This window comes from Ambystoma mexicanum, chromosome 2q (assembly GCF_040938575.1).
Source record: "Ambystoma mexicanum isolate Mex_15411 chromosome 2q, UKY_AmexF1_1, whole genome shotgun sequence".
Classification (NCBI taxonomy): Eukaryota; Metazoa; Chordata; class Amphibia; order Caudata; family Ambystomatidae; genus Ambystoma; species Ambystoma mexicanum.
This window is the reverse complement of record NC_090924.1, coordinates 926,162,027-926,176,812: the sequence shown is the minus strand read 5'-3', so window position 1 is coordinate 926,176,812 and position 14,786 is coordinate 926,162,027. Positions and strand designations below refer to the sequence as shown.

At 42.4% G+C, this 14,786-nt stretch overlaps 1 long non-coding RNA gene across 1 annotated transcript in view; it reads left to right on the top strand.

Annotated features, from left to right (window-relative positions):
* LOC138569040 (uncharacterized) overlaps positions 1 to 11,846 on the top strand; it is a 167,240-nt gene extending 155,394 nt beyond the window's left edge. Inside the window, exon 2 of the long non-coding RNA XR_011303073.1 lies at positions 10,213 to 11,846. This is a non-coding gene — a long non-coding RNA (uncharacterized lncRNA). The remainder of the gene's footprint in view (positions 1 to 10,212) is intronic.
* Positions 11,847 to 14,786: the final 2,940 nt, after the last annotated feature.

Below are 14,786 nucleotides of genomic sequence, written 5' to 3'. Positions count from 1 at the left end.
TCTAACAGATATATTTAAACCGTACTTCACAACTTAGGACAGCACATCTAGCACCTCATTTCAGAACCTGGCCACTTACAAACACTCTGAAGTGACATGTAGAAATCTAGCATTTTACTCCAGCACATGGCACAGGTATCAAACTACTACTTGTAGTCCCTTCGCCCCTTCCATGGTGGCCAGTAGGAGAATGGGAAGGAACGTTGAGGGACACAGCAGCAGGTAAGGCATTGTCAGGCTGGTAAAGTACCAGTGAGGGCCAATCATATTGCTTGTTACAATCTGATTGTCCCTTGCCAGGTACTAATATTCTATAATATTCTGACATTATACAAGTTGATCCACCAGGATGTTTTAAGAATGTGCTTTTGATGAGGAATTTCCTTCCTTCTGTCAGATGCCCCCATTTCACTGGCTTTATGCCCTAGTTTTGTACACTGTTCTCTTGAGTGAATGCAATCCTAGGAGATGTGTGTACCTTCAATAGTTTCCGCAAGCATTTCTGTGGCCATTGTGTACACTCAACTTTATCCAGCACTCTCGCATCATCCTTTCTAGATCCTGCATCCCCAGTGTATTGTGAATGTGGGTCCAAGTGCGTTTGTGCATTGTGAACAATGCTCATAACCTTAACTCTGTGGACTCTCTGCTTACCACTTTGGGGTGGTCATAAGGCATCATTAAGAACCTTACACAAATCAAAGATGAATAAAATAAATGCATGGTTACATGAAGCAGATGCTTAGAGCCCTTGTTCAGACTTACGGCCTCATCACAAGTTGGGCGGTATTCCGAGTGGGATACTGCCCAACTTTATCTGCGTTACCGCCCACCCGTCTGGCAGTATTAGTGCCAGATCACAGTTTGGCCATTATTCCCCATTCCCCATTGGGTCCATGTGACCCAATTAGGACTTTTCAGCCCAATTACCGCCGCTGGTATTGCCGCACTGTAATTGCACCGGAAATCCTCATTTATCTGGCGTGTTTACCCCCAGCTCTGAGCTCATGATTGGGCAGACCCTTAAATGTGGCAGTAACCCCATTACCACTGCATTTAAGGGCTACGCCCAACTCGTGATAAAGACCTTAGTGTTACATAACTCCCCTGGTAGCTTCCTTTCACTTACATCTTCAACATTGTAGTGGCAGTATGCTCTCTAGCACACTAGTCAACCATAAGAACTGATGCTAAATCAAACTGTCGTTGCTGGCCATTGAAGGCAAACTGTTAAAAACTCCAGCAGATGCTTGTCTTCAAATAATGTGGCAATAAGCCACGAGGTGGCGGGCCAATACCGCCCCAGGTAATGCCCCCGGGGCGAGTTATACTTAACGGTGCCCCGGGGCATTACCTCGGGCGGTATTGGCCCACCACCGAGGGGCTTATTGCCATTAGTACCCAGGCCCGTTAGACCGGGGTACTAATTGCTTTTTTTTCTGTTCTGAAACATGTTACGGAACAGAAAATAAATAAATAAATAAATAAACAGCAAAAAAATGGTCGCCGCCATGGAAAGGGAAAACGTAGTCCATTTTCCCTTTCCATGGCGGGCATCGGGAGCGGACGCTCTGGGAACAGAAGTGTTCCCAGTGCGTTTGCTTCCAAGAGCAGAAGAAAAAAGAAGGTAAGTGGGGTCGGGAGGGCGGAAGGGAGGGGATGGGGAGGAAAAAAAAAAAAGTACTGCGCTCTCTGGCGAGGGACGATGGACGCCTCCAGCCGCGTGGAGGCTTGGAGCGGGGATGGCCCCAATCCGAGTCTCCACACGGCTGGAGCCTTCCATCGTCCCCCGCCGGAGATCGCAGGATAGAAGGTAAGTTGGGTGGGGTGGGAGGTGGGAGGAGGAAGGGGAAAAAAAAATTCTTACCTGAGTCCCCGGCAGGGGACAAAGGAAGCCTCAGCCATGGGGAGGCTCGGAGCGGGGATTGCCCCGTTTCGAGCCTCCTAATTGGCTGAGGAGCTACCACGCCCCCCGCCGGGAACAGAGTATCCGCCACGCACGGCGTGGACGGGAATACCGTGTGGTATGGCTCGCAAATGAGCCAATCGCCACACAGTATTCCTGTTCAGCCGCACATGCTGGGTACTAATGATCAATAGATGATGATTTGCAGAGTAAGGAGCATCTATGTGTTTCACACAACTGTTTAACAGCAAAACGTGTTAGCAGCACCAAAATGTGTTAGCCTTTATGAAGTTATTTTCATGTCTTCAGTCCCCTATTTTAAGACGTTTTTAGAGGGAGGAGAGAAACTTGGAGAATGTTGCAGACCAGAGGAATAGCCAGTCATTGATGTTTTTTTAAAAAGGGCAAATGGTGGAAATCTACCATAGGTGCAACGAGTTCTGTAGGAATGTGGCTTTTCACAAAAGGTTCAGATGAGTGTTCCTGGTCACGTCACGAAACAGAGACTACTTAAAGACTAGCCTTTCTTCTCCCTTGCAGTGCTCTTCCACCAGGCACAATGGAGTGTCCCTCTGGTCATGTGACCAGCTAATTAGGAGCCATCTGCTCTTTTTTCTATCCAGCTTTCTCTAGGTGTCCTCATCACAGGCCACCTCAGCTAAAGAAGATGACAAGGATACCACCTGTGTGTGGCTGTTGAGCCCAGACAGTCCCAAGAGATGTATTCCTTGACTCTGCAATGGCAGGCATACATTACAGTGTGTTTCATACAGCCACAGTCCATTCCCCCGCCCAAGAAGACACAATGTCACAAATCCTCTTAATTCCAACCACAATCCCATTGTGACAACGTCATCCCCACCACCCCTCCTCTCTCACAAACCAGTGCCCATTAGTTTGTATTTGGCCATCCACCATGCTGCTGACATTGCTGACCTCACCACCACCACAAACACAATGCCATTTTTTATCACAGAACCATGGATCTGCCTCAGTGCTACTTGCATCACGTACAGCTTCCAACAGGTTTACTGCATGGGGATGATCAGGGGAGTCCTGGCAGGTATCCACAAATCAGGTTCGACCTGTATTATGCTCAACCAAATAGCCATAAACTCCTTAGAGCTTCTCTCATGCCACCTTCAACTAGCTCATGGAAAGGCCACCACGTTGCATCTGATCTACCACCCACCTCACAAGTGTGGGTCATTCCTGACCTCATAATCTCAGCATCAATCTCAAACTGAATGAGCATCTTCCTTGGTGACTTCAACCTGTCAGGGAGCCAATTGACCAAAATAATCAGAGTCTCCTCTACCTTATGGACCCCTGGATATAAAACAACATGCACAAAGGCCCACCCAGATCAAAGGAAATGTACTCAACTTTGTCTTCCAAGAATTCCCTCTTCTAAATTCTACCTCACTTTACTGGACAGACCATGCTGCCATTCCCATCCTCCCTACACATACCCTCCCAATCGAACAAGGGGCAGGGTAATCCAAGCACATCCTCCAGTCACTCCTTTAAGGACTTGTCTTGGAAGTACTAGAACACACGCTAGCAACTTTAACCAACCACACCACTACCAACGGTGACACTGTTATCAACTCTGACCCAATTAATAATGGAACTGTTTGATGCACATGACCCCTTGAAACTATGTCCTTTCAAGGTTAAACCTTCCACGCGATAGGTACATAGAGGGACTAAAGAAAAATAAGGAAATTCTGAAAACATGCCTCTTCATTGCACCAGCCAACAATGACTCACTACGCGAGACCAGGAGTAATAGAGAGATAAGGCATGCCCATGACCCAAAGACAAACTGATATTTGACAACAGGCCTCACCACCAGACCAGAATGACAACCCTTATCATGCACACTTAATCAACAGAAAACTTGTCTGCAAAAAAATCCTACCAAACAAGCTTAAAATTAAAAGGACCTTAAATGCATTGAAAATTAAGCAAGAACATGGAGCAGGTCAAGTTATTGTGGCTGTCCTGTTTTGCAGTTGTAAAATGAGGGATGGTTGATAGACGTTGCTGGAGATAAGGGGCATGTGAAATTGATATTTGAGATGGGGCCTTAAAAAATATGGATCAATAAATCCAGTTGGTCCCCTTTGTCTCAATAAATTCAATTGGTCGTCAACACATGTTTTGCTGTATACATAGCTCATCAGGAGGAAGTGAATATGTTTTTCATTATAGGTAACTGTGTTCTTTTATCTTCTTGAGTAGTTAATTCATCCCAATTGTAAGGTTTCATTTGAAATTAATTTCCTTTAAAATTGGTTTTCGTATCCTTATTTAAAATGAGGAGTGTCTCTCCTTTATTGCCGGGCTTAATTTGCGCGCCCTGAAATGAATTAAGGGAGGCAAGAAAGGAGTTGTGGACCATTTGACTATATCAAGGCAAAGAGGACCAATTGGATTTATTGAAACAAACTAAATTAAAGAAGATAGGACCAGTTGGATCTATTTGAACAAGTTGGGTCAAGGAAGACAAACAAAACTCATACATATAAAATGTATTAACATCAAATTAGATTTATGAAGAAAAATATCATAACATGAGAAAATTGATTTGGTCTAAGATAATCATTTGGACTTATTAAGGAAGGACCCACCATAAGAAAAATATTATTTAGATGTCTATTCTAATAAAAGCAATATAATCGAAGGAAAGATTGAATGTATTGAATGTATGAATCACCCACACTATAAGAAGTATATAATTTTGGTGGGTTGGGGGGTTCTAGCAGGGAAATCCAGAGGTTTGTAATGCAGAAAAAAACTCAGATTATCTAGAGGAGCACACTAGATGTGCTGTTAATACCCAGCTTGGCAAAGAACTTAACTTGAAAACCCTGTGATCATGTTTTGAATTTTGCACAGTGGATAATTATATCCAGAATCATGTGTGTGCCAGATTTGAACCTGTGCCAAATCTATAAGCCAAATAAATATTGGTTGGATGGAATTTCTTTGTAAACTCCTATTCTGCATTTTATGCAGCATATTTACCTATTCACATCTGAGTAATGTTATGAGCTACTACATTGAAATTACAAATCAATGTGATTTAAATGTTGGCTTGGTACTGAGTGCATGGTATCAATCTCAAGTGCCACCATCCCACATGCACACCGTCGCTGGCACTTCCTGTCGTCTTTCTCTGTCTATTAATCAAACATGTGTGCATGCATTTTTCACTTTCAACTGCAATATTAGTTAATTGGGATTTTTTAGCAATATAAATCCAATGGCATGTCCAAAAGTAAATCTTCAATTTCTAAGTTTCATTTCTTTTGTCTATATACATATATATAGTTATATATGTAATTATGTAGTGTTAATCAATTTTTAGAATACCCATACTTAGAATTCTGACAATGTATGCTAATAGATAAGTGCATGTACTCATTTAGAAAAATATGTTCATATACTATTGTTATATTAAGCACAGTAGAAAATGTAAGTCTGTACACATAACATGTTTCTATTTATATCTATTCCTCTTATCATTTGTTTACTACTGTGCATGCATACTATATTATCGTCCAAATATCTAAAGTACATTTGCACAATCAGGTGCATTCTATGCAATGGACTATTTTAATTGCTTGCTATTAAACAAAATGAAAGGTATTTCTAAGATATTACACATTTGTATTTTAAAGGTCATCTTTTAATAAATACTACAAATGAATGCTCCACTAGTACTCATAGCATACAGATGTGCCCGTCTATTGTTCTATGTCATGTTCTTATTGTTAAGTTTTCTGAAATAACATATTTAGAGAGTGACCCAAAAATATGTTAACATGCATAATGAGTGATGTCATCAGTAATGCCATCAATAATGTAATCAGTGATGTCATATGTGATATAATTAGTGATGTCAGCAGTGATGTCATAAGTGATATCATCTCTGGTGTCATCATTGTGGTTATATGCAGCACAACAGTAGTTAAGTTGGCTTTTCCTGAATTGTCTTCCGAATTTTAAGGGTTTTGTTGCATTAAAGTTTTACCTTAACGTCTCTTTAACTACGGCTTTTCAATTAGTTGGAAGGTTTTTTTCCAATGTTTTGTTCATCTTAACTGTTTTCAAACTAATGTTTTCTCCAGTGAATTTCAAAGGTTTAATTGCTATATATTTTTTACATTAAATCTTATCACCTCGCTCTTAACTAAAGTTTTTTCCAGTGAATTCCAAGTTTTTTTTTCTACTGTAGTTTCTTTGGGGGCCGCTAGCGATGGCATTTGGACTTGGACACTGTACATGTTGCACCAATAGGTTTCTTTGGAGCCCACTAGTGATGGCCTTTGACCTTGGCCACTCTACATATTGCACCACTATGATTCTATGAGGCCCACTAGCCATGACCTTCGGATTTGGTCACTGTACATGTTGCACCAATAGGTTGCGTTGGGGCTCACTAGTTATCGTTGTTGTCCGTGGTCACTGCCCATTTTGCACCAATAGCTTTCTTTGGGCTCCATGGCCATTGGCCATAAATAATGGGCACGGCCATTGGCCTGGGAGACTGTACAGTTTCCACCAATAACTTTATTTGCGGCCCACTAGCCATGGCCTTCAGTCATGGCCACTGTACATGTATTTGTATTTGTATTTTGTTTATTTGTAAAGCGAGCCGGGCCTAAAGGCATCTGGGCACATATCTTAAGAACACAGTCACCAATAGGTTTCTTTAGAGCCCACTAGCCATCGCCTTCAGCCATGGCCAGTGGCGACAGCCTTGCCCACTGTACATATAGCATCAATAGGCTTCCTAGGGGCCCACTAGCCTTGGCCACTGTCCATGTTGCACCGGTAGCATTCTTTTGGGCCCACTAGCCATGGTGTTTGGCCGTGGCCAGTGTCGTTGGTGCACCAATAGCTTTCTTTGAGCCTCCCTAGCTGTGGCCTTTGTCCATGGCTAGAGGCCATGGCTGTCGGCCTTGACTACTGTGCATATTACATCAACCGTTTTCTGTGGGATTGCCTTTGGCCGTGGCCACTGCAAATGTTGAGACAATGGGTTTCTTTGGCACCCACTACCCATGGACTTTGGCAAGGGGTGCCACTATACGTGTTGTACCAATATGTTTCTTTGGGGCATGAGAGCTTTCTTTGAGTCCCACTAGCCATGGCCTTTGGCCATGACCAGTTGCCACAACCACTATTGCTACACCAACAGTCTTCATTGGGGCCCACTAACCATGGCCTGCAGCCATGACCAGTGACCCTTGCCTTCAGCCATGGCCATTGCACATGTTGCACCAACAGCTTTCTTTGCGGCCCGTTACCCATGGCCTTCAGTCGTGGCCACTGTACATGATGCACCATTACGCTTCTTGGGGGCACACTGGCCATGCTTAGCCATGGACAGTGGCCATAGCCTTTGGTCTTGGCCACTGTTCATATTGCACCAATAGGTTTCTTTGGAGCCCACTAGCCACAGCCTTCGACCATGACAAGTGGCCACGGCCTTCGGCCTTGGACACAGTCCATGTTGCACCAGTAGCATTCTTTTGGGCCCACTAGCCATGGTGTCTGGCCGTGGCCAGTGTCGTTGGTGCACCAATAGCTTTCTTTGAGCCTCCCTAGCTGTGGCCTTTGTCCATGGCTAAAGGCCATGGCTGTCGGCCTTGACTACTGTGCATATTACATCAACCGTTTTCTGTGGGATTGCCTTTGGCCGTGGCCACTGCAAATGTTGAGCCAATGGGTTTCTTTGGCGCCTACTACCCATGGACTTTGGCAAGGGGTGCCACTATACATGCTGTACCAATATGTTTCTTTGGGGCACGAGAGCTTTCTTTGAGTCCCACTAGCCATGGCCTTTGGCCATGACCAGTTGCCACAACCACTATTGCTACACCAACAGTCTTCATTGGGGCCCACTAACCATGGCCTGCAGCCATGACCAGTGACCCTTGCCTTCAGCCATGGCCATTGCACATGTTGCACCAACAGCTTTCTTTGCGGCCCGCTACCCATGGCCTTCAGTCGTGGCCACTGTACATGATGCACCATTACGCTTCTTGGGGGCACACTGGCTATGCTTAGCCATGGACAGTGGCCATAGCCTTTGGTCTTGGCCACTGTTCATATTGCACCAATAGGTTTCTTTGGAGCCCACTAGCCACAGCCTTCGACCTTGACAAGTGGCCACGGCCTTCGGCCTTGGACACTGTCCATGTTGCACGAATACCTTTCTATGGGGACCACTAGCCATGGCCACTAATTACATCACACATTACATCACATCACTGATGACACCACTGATGACATCATTGATGACATCACTTATGGCATCACTGATATCACTGGTTTCATTAATTACATTTTGAAATATGACAACTCTGTTTTGTTACATAACATACATGAACATATTTCATACTTAAACAGTACATTGTATTCTGCTCGTGTTTCTTTAAATATAGTGTACGGTGCACAATTGTAAGTGCATACAGAGATTATTACAATGAAGAATAGGATGTAAGCATTACGTACTTTGGAAGATAATCTGTTACATTGGAATACAAATTCATAATTTATTTTCAAAAGAAATTACTACAAATATTCGTAACACAATTCTCATGTCTATAATTAAATATGTTCTTTCTAATCTGCATTTCTTGTCTTTAAATGCATTTATGTAGTATAAGTAACTGATTTTGTTTGCATATTAGCCCAACTTGAATTCTTGGAGTCTATACTATTACAATGCACAAGGGCACATACTTTCTGTATATGTGATTATTTTTTAATAAACTTTGTCATATAGAAATAATGTGTTCAATTTGTTATTACAGTAAGGACATTTAAATGCAGGCATTTTAGTTTTTTCATAACACTATTAAACATGTTTCTACTTCTATCAATTCTTATTTTTTTATATTACTACATTTAATTAATAAATTATGTTTGAAAAACCTGAAATAGATTTGCCTGAATCAGATACTATCCTTGCATTATTACTAATACATAAATTTCAAACCATTTGTATAATGTTGCATATTTTTATTTTAAATTGTATAAGTTGATAAGTACTAAGAATGAATGCTCCACAAGTAAGAATCTGGTACATGGAAAGAGGAGGAGGGAACTTGGTGAGTGCCTGTGAGGACTTGGAAGAGTTTTCGATTAACATTATCAGGTTTAATACCAGGGGGGATACCACGGGCATGGGTAGTTCATTGCTGCTGTATGTTCAGTTTGTTGACATTATCAGGGGAAAATCGGGGTAATCACATGGGAATTGGAAGACAGTCAAAAAAATGACATTTTACACCTACAGTGATCACATCTGCTAGACAAGGGGTAATTGGCCTTTGTGCCACTGCCCAAGGCTGAAAGCCATTGCTAGTGGGCCCCAAAGAAACCTATTGGTCGAATATGTACAGTGGCCACAGCCGAAGGTCATGGCCAGTGGCCAAAGGCCATGGATAGTGGGCCCCAAAGAAACTTATTGGTGCAACAAGTACAACAGCTGAAGGCCATGGCTAGTGAGCCCAAATGAACCTATAGGTGCAACATGTACATTGGCCACTGGTGAAGGCCCAAATACATTTATAGTGGCCACGGGCAAAGGCTGTGTCCACCTAGTGGGTCCAAAAGAAACATATTGGGGGAACATGTACAGTGGACATGGCCGCCAGCCGTGGACACTGGCCCGGTAGTGTTTTAAAATAAACAGTAGACACGGCCGAAGGCCAAGGCCACTGGCTGTGGGCCCAAAATAAACTATAGTATAACAAAACCCTCAAAAATCTGTAAAAAAAACTTTTGTTAGGAGAGTGTTAAGGTGATCAGATTTAACATGAAAAAACATTGCAACAAAACATTTGAAATTCAGTGAAAAAAACCTTAGTTATGAAAGAGTTAAGGTGATCAGATTTAAAGCAACAAAACCCTTGAAATTCAGCACTCGCATTTTAAGCAAGTACACCTTAACTGTGTTCCCCCCCCCCTTGCACAGCTTATGACCACAATGATGACTTCACAGATTACATCACTGGTGACATCACTAATTACATCATACATGACATCACTGATGCTGGATATTGTAAATTGTATATAAGTATACATGTGGTCAATTATGGTATTTTATTGCTAGTTTTTCATAAATCTATAATAGTGATTCATGGGAACATAGATTGTTTTGCCTATCATTATTCACTTACTTATGTAAATAATTGAAATGGTCTCACAGCCTTATCAACGTAGCAACTCCTCATCGTATTTCGAATGTTCACCTATTTTTCCTCCTCTCATTTTTCCCACAGATACAGTTCCATGGAAGAGTTTTGTTAGTCAAGTGCAAGTAATGTGAGCTTTACTGGCTGAATGCCCATGCTACTGCTTTATCTAATAATGTGGCATAATTAATCCGTATTTTAATGGGGAAAGACTTTGAAAACCATCGAGGGAATGGCTCGGATGACATGAAGGCATTGGAAGCAGGGCAACATCAAAAACAAGCTCACCGTGTGACAATTTACGCGCCAAGAGCTCGCCAGGAACAAGCCCTGAGCACTTTCATATATAATCCTGCCGATCCGTGCATAAACCACATCAGAAATGCCTTCTGTTCACAATGAAAATAAACTCTCGGGGTGCCGAATATATGTGCTACCTTGTATTCTGCAGTTGTTTTCACGGGACAAAATCGCTAATGATATGTTAGTGTGATACTCATTTAATAAGTGATTTGCCAGATGTTCCACTCAAGCAAAACTACTGGCGTTCTTTGCCTTCCCACTTAGAGGGCACATTCACAAATGATTGTTTTTTTATATGCCTTACACTTAAATTGAGATAGTATTGTTCAGGCGCTAGGTTTTGCTTGCTCTTAGGTATTAAATGCTTAAGATTAAGGTGTGGGCTCTTTAAGGTTTACTAATATTTTTCCATTATTTAAGGCAAAATATTTTCCAATCTTTCTCTCCTGTGAAGATATCTATCATTCGATAATATCATTGTGATGACATTTTAAACTCTGTGATTTTGACGTGTTAGACGAGGGCTCTATTGAGGGTTAGGTGACCACTGCCCAAGTAAGCGGCCCTGATCCAAAGGTGAGGGACTCTTAAGGAGTGTGAAACTAGGTGCTGTGTCCTGTATGTAACTAACCTTTTCCTTGATTGTAACCAGAGATGTAAGATTTCTTGAACCTACTGGGTGAAACCCCAGGGTCTGGGCGAATAACAAATGCCACAAATAAATAAATAAAGCTCACCAGGCATGCAATAGAACCTGATGTAAGGTTTTTCAATCTTTTAGGACGTGTATAGGGGAAAAAGGGAAGCCCCACCAACAGAGTTAGTCCATGTTTCATTGCCCATTGCCCAGTGTGTAGTCATCACAGAGGGGAGCTTGGAACACGGCTTTAACAGGCTGTTAAAGACTCATTTCCAAGTGGGAAGATTGGCTAAAGAGCTGGGAGCGGTGAGAAGACCAATAGAGAAGCTTCTGTTGGTGATCAGATCCCGGAGTCCACACTTTGTGATTGCCTAAAGGAAAAACAGGTTTGAATATCAGGATATGTCAGTTTCAACTATGCCACAGTCAGACCCAACTGACATACCATCTCTGCACATCAATTCCTACTTCAAATGTTGAACTGCACTGCTGCTGCTGCTGCTGCTGCTGCTGCTGCTGCTGCTGCTGCTTCTGAAGTCTTGATTCAAATGAACGCAAGGGAGACGGAGAAACAGCTGTAACATCACAAACAAGGTCAATGCTGAAAAAGCATGTGTTGCAGTCTACATAGTGTGAACCACGTGTTGGGCAAGGAGAGAGAATGAGAAGTGAACCCTAACTGCCACGAATAATAAGAATTCAACCCCAAAAGGGCATGCATATTAAGAAACACTTATAATTTACGATGTACATTTGGATGAAGACTTTATAATGAGTTCATGAGGCTGTTGTCTTCTTTTTTGAAACATGTTAAGTAGACTAATTGGAATAGCAGCGTGTGTATATTGAGAGGGGAGAAACACGAATATGTGTTTTAGATGTGATACCTGAACATATTGCTGTAGAAAAAAGGTGTTTATTATTTAATTAACCAAATATTTGGTTTCAAAACATATTACTTCCATAATACAAAATGTGTGTTCTTACTATGCATTCTTAATGTGATGAGCAAAGCAGATCAGGGTACACATTCTTTGAACTTTACTTGTATTATTGCATTGCGGAGGGTGCAATGCACCATGCATCCAGATAGCTGCAAGTGCTTAAATAGTTATTGTTCCTCAAACACCCACACAGGTTCTCCCCTAAGCACATATGATTAATATTAACTTGTCATTGCATAATCTTTTCCTGTTTCCCAAAAATAGCAGAAGGTGTCAGTTGGAAGAGCAAAAGATACTAACAGTCTTCTACAAGGTGAGGAAAACAAACTAATAGGACAGCAAATACACAGTTTTAATATTGCTGTTTACATAGGCACATGTAATAATGTTCTTGCTGCAGGGATGTGAAACCACATAAGGAAGGTTATTTATTTATTTGTTTATTATAGAGTTTATTATAGTGCCACATATGTCCGCTTACAGCCTCTTCAGTGGGCTTCTATGCACAGGAAGCCAAGTACAAAGAGTGCTAAAAAGATGCATTATGTCACAATGGCCTCAATAACACGTCAACTCCCAGAGATGGTTCAGGGGTTTTTATTTTGAATCAAGCAATGGGTCTAATGGCTGTTTCGCTCTCTCTCTAACCTAGGATGGGGCAGTCTCACTCTAATTAGGGCATCCCTATGTCCTGGGTTGATACTAGACATGGGTAACCCCTACTGTCTAAACAAACTACCTTCTGATGATAACCTAAAGGAGGATTCCTTTTCTACATGGAACTCTCTACTGGTTCCTATCCAATGGTTCCCTCACAGGAATCGTTTGTGCCTTTCAGACACTCATGTATTCACCCATGCGCTTCCTTCTCCTCCCTGATATTCCTCTAAGTCTCTGTACCTCTTGCCCTCCTTCTACTATCCTTTCTCATACTCCATCCACCATCTACCCTCTCTCTCCCTCAAGCTCTCTCTGCTGTCCCTCCAATGGACCTCTCTCCTTACTGCTTCCCATCACCACTACTCCCCTATCTCCACACTATTCTCCCTCTTAAAAAACACCACTACTACTCTCCCCTATCTACACTACTACTCCCCCTCCTCCACACTGTTACTACTCTCCACTCTCACGTAACTACTACTCCTCCAACACCTTCCCCTACAATCACTCTCCTTTCAGTTGCCTGCTCACCTTTTTGTTCACTCCACTCACACACATGCACAGTAACTTCCAATACCACCTCCACTCACCACCCAATTGCTCACCTTGCACACCACCTGTATAATCCACCTCCACACCACTGTGCACCATCCTTCTTCTGCCTGGTCTCACGGTCTGCTTCTCCCTCCACTAACCTCACCTGAACAACATAAAACTTCCTGTATCCCATATTGCATGTTATGCTGCCCTCCTTCTTCTCATTGGCTATCCCTGCCCACTGGTTCCCGGGGCAATTCTTTCCCTGTTCTCCTTTTATAGAGTAAAAAGCATCAAATGACACAAAGGGGGGGGTCTAAGCCCCACCTATCTTCTGTGTGCGGGTCTGGCATGATTTTGCAATGGTCGCCTGTGGTGTTTTGTCATGGCGCTTAAGTTCCAGTTTGTGTGAGAGCCCTGTAAGCCTGTCTTTCCACTTGTTTGATGGGGGAGCAGTAAGCACAATGTGCCTAGAGCACTCCGTGTACAAATGGTACTCCGCTGTCAACAGCTTCTCTGGTTCGCACAGGAGCTTTGCTTCCCTACGTTGCTGTTGCGGATGCCAAGTTCATGAAGCGGCCTTTCTTCCAAACCTTTCCTCCTGTCTGAAATCCTACCAAAAAATCTTTGACTCTTTGACTGACGCCTTGTATTAAACCGCATGACTAGCAATTATCTTGAATGAATGTTAGTGTTTTATCATCCTCTACATCTGTATAGCTCACTATAATGCAGACCACAACAACAAAGTTAGATTGACCCTCTTTTTGCCTGAAATTACAAATATAATCTTGCTGTGTTTATAATAGCAATTATGTTGCATCTAGACCAGAGTGAATCTGCCTACCAACCAATACATCTGCATAGCTCATCATACCGCTGACCCCATACACATAGCTAATCTGACTGTTTTTTGTCTGAAATTCTAGCTAACAATGTTTAACTCATTGTATTTAGCCGGCATGGCTAGCAATTGTCTTGACTAAATATGTGTTTACCATCCACTAAATCTGCAAAGCTAACTATTGTCGCATGCACACATAACGCATAAGCTGCTAATCATCGAATTAGACGCACAACAACTTTGCTTCTCACCACTCTGCTCACTCCATACCTAACACACAGCTGCAGTTCACTTTTTGTAATTGCCTGCATACCAAGCATATAACCACACAGACTCATAGCGGACAGCCAGATTGCATTCTTTGTTCTTACCTGTATAGATGTTTATAGTCCTTTGCTCATAACATCAGCATTATAGAATAACTGACTTCTACACCTTCTTAACATCTGCATAGCTCCATCGTGTGCCTACATCCCAAGTAATTAGGAAGGTTAAATCAGTGTATGTGTCTCCACAACTGTAGACGTATTTATGGTGTTTATATCTACTACATAACTAGATTAATTTTAGTTCTGTCTATGTACCAAACACATAAGACTTTACATACCAATCACCTACAAACCTGAACTCGCCGTACTATCCCCTAATAACTGCGAAGCTAGTGGTATTTCGACCCCACCCCACAATGAATAACTGGTTGTACTCCCCATGTTTGCCTGCACAAACAGCAACA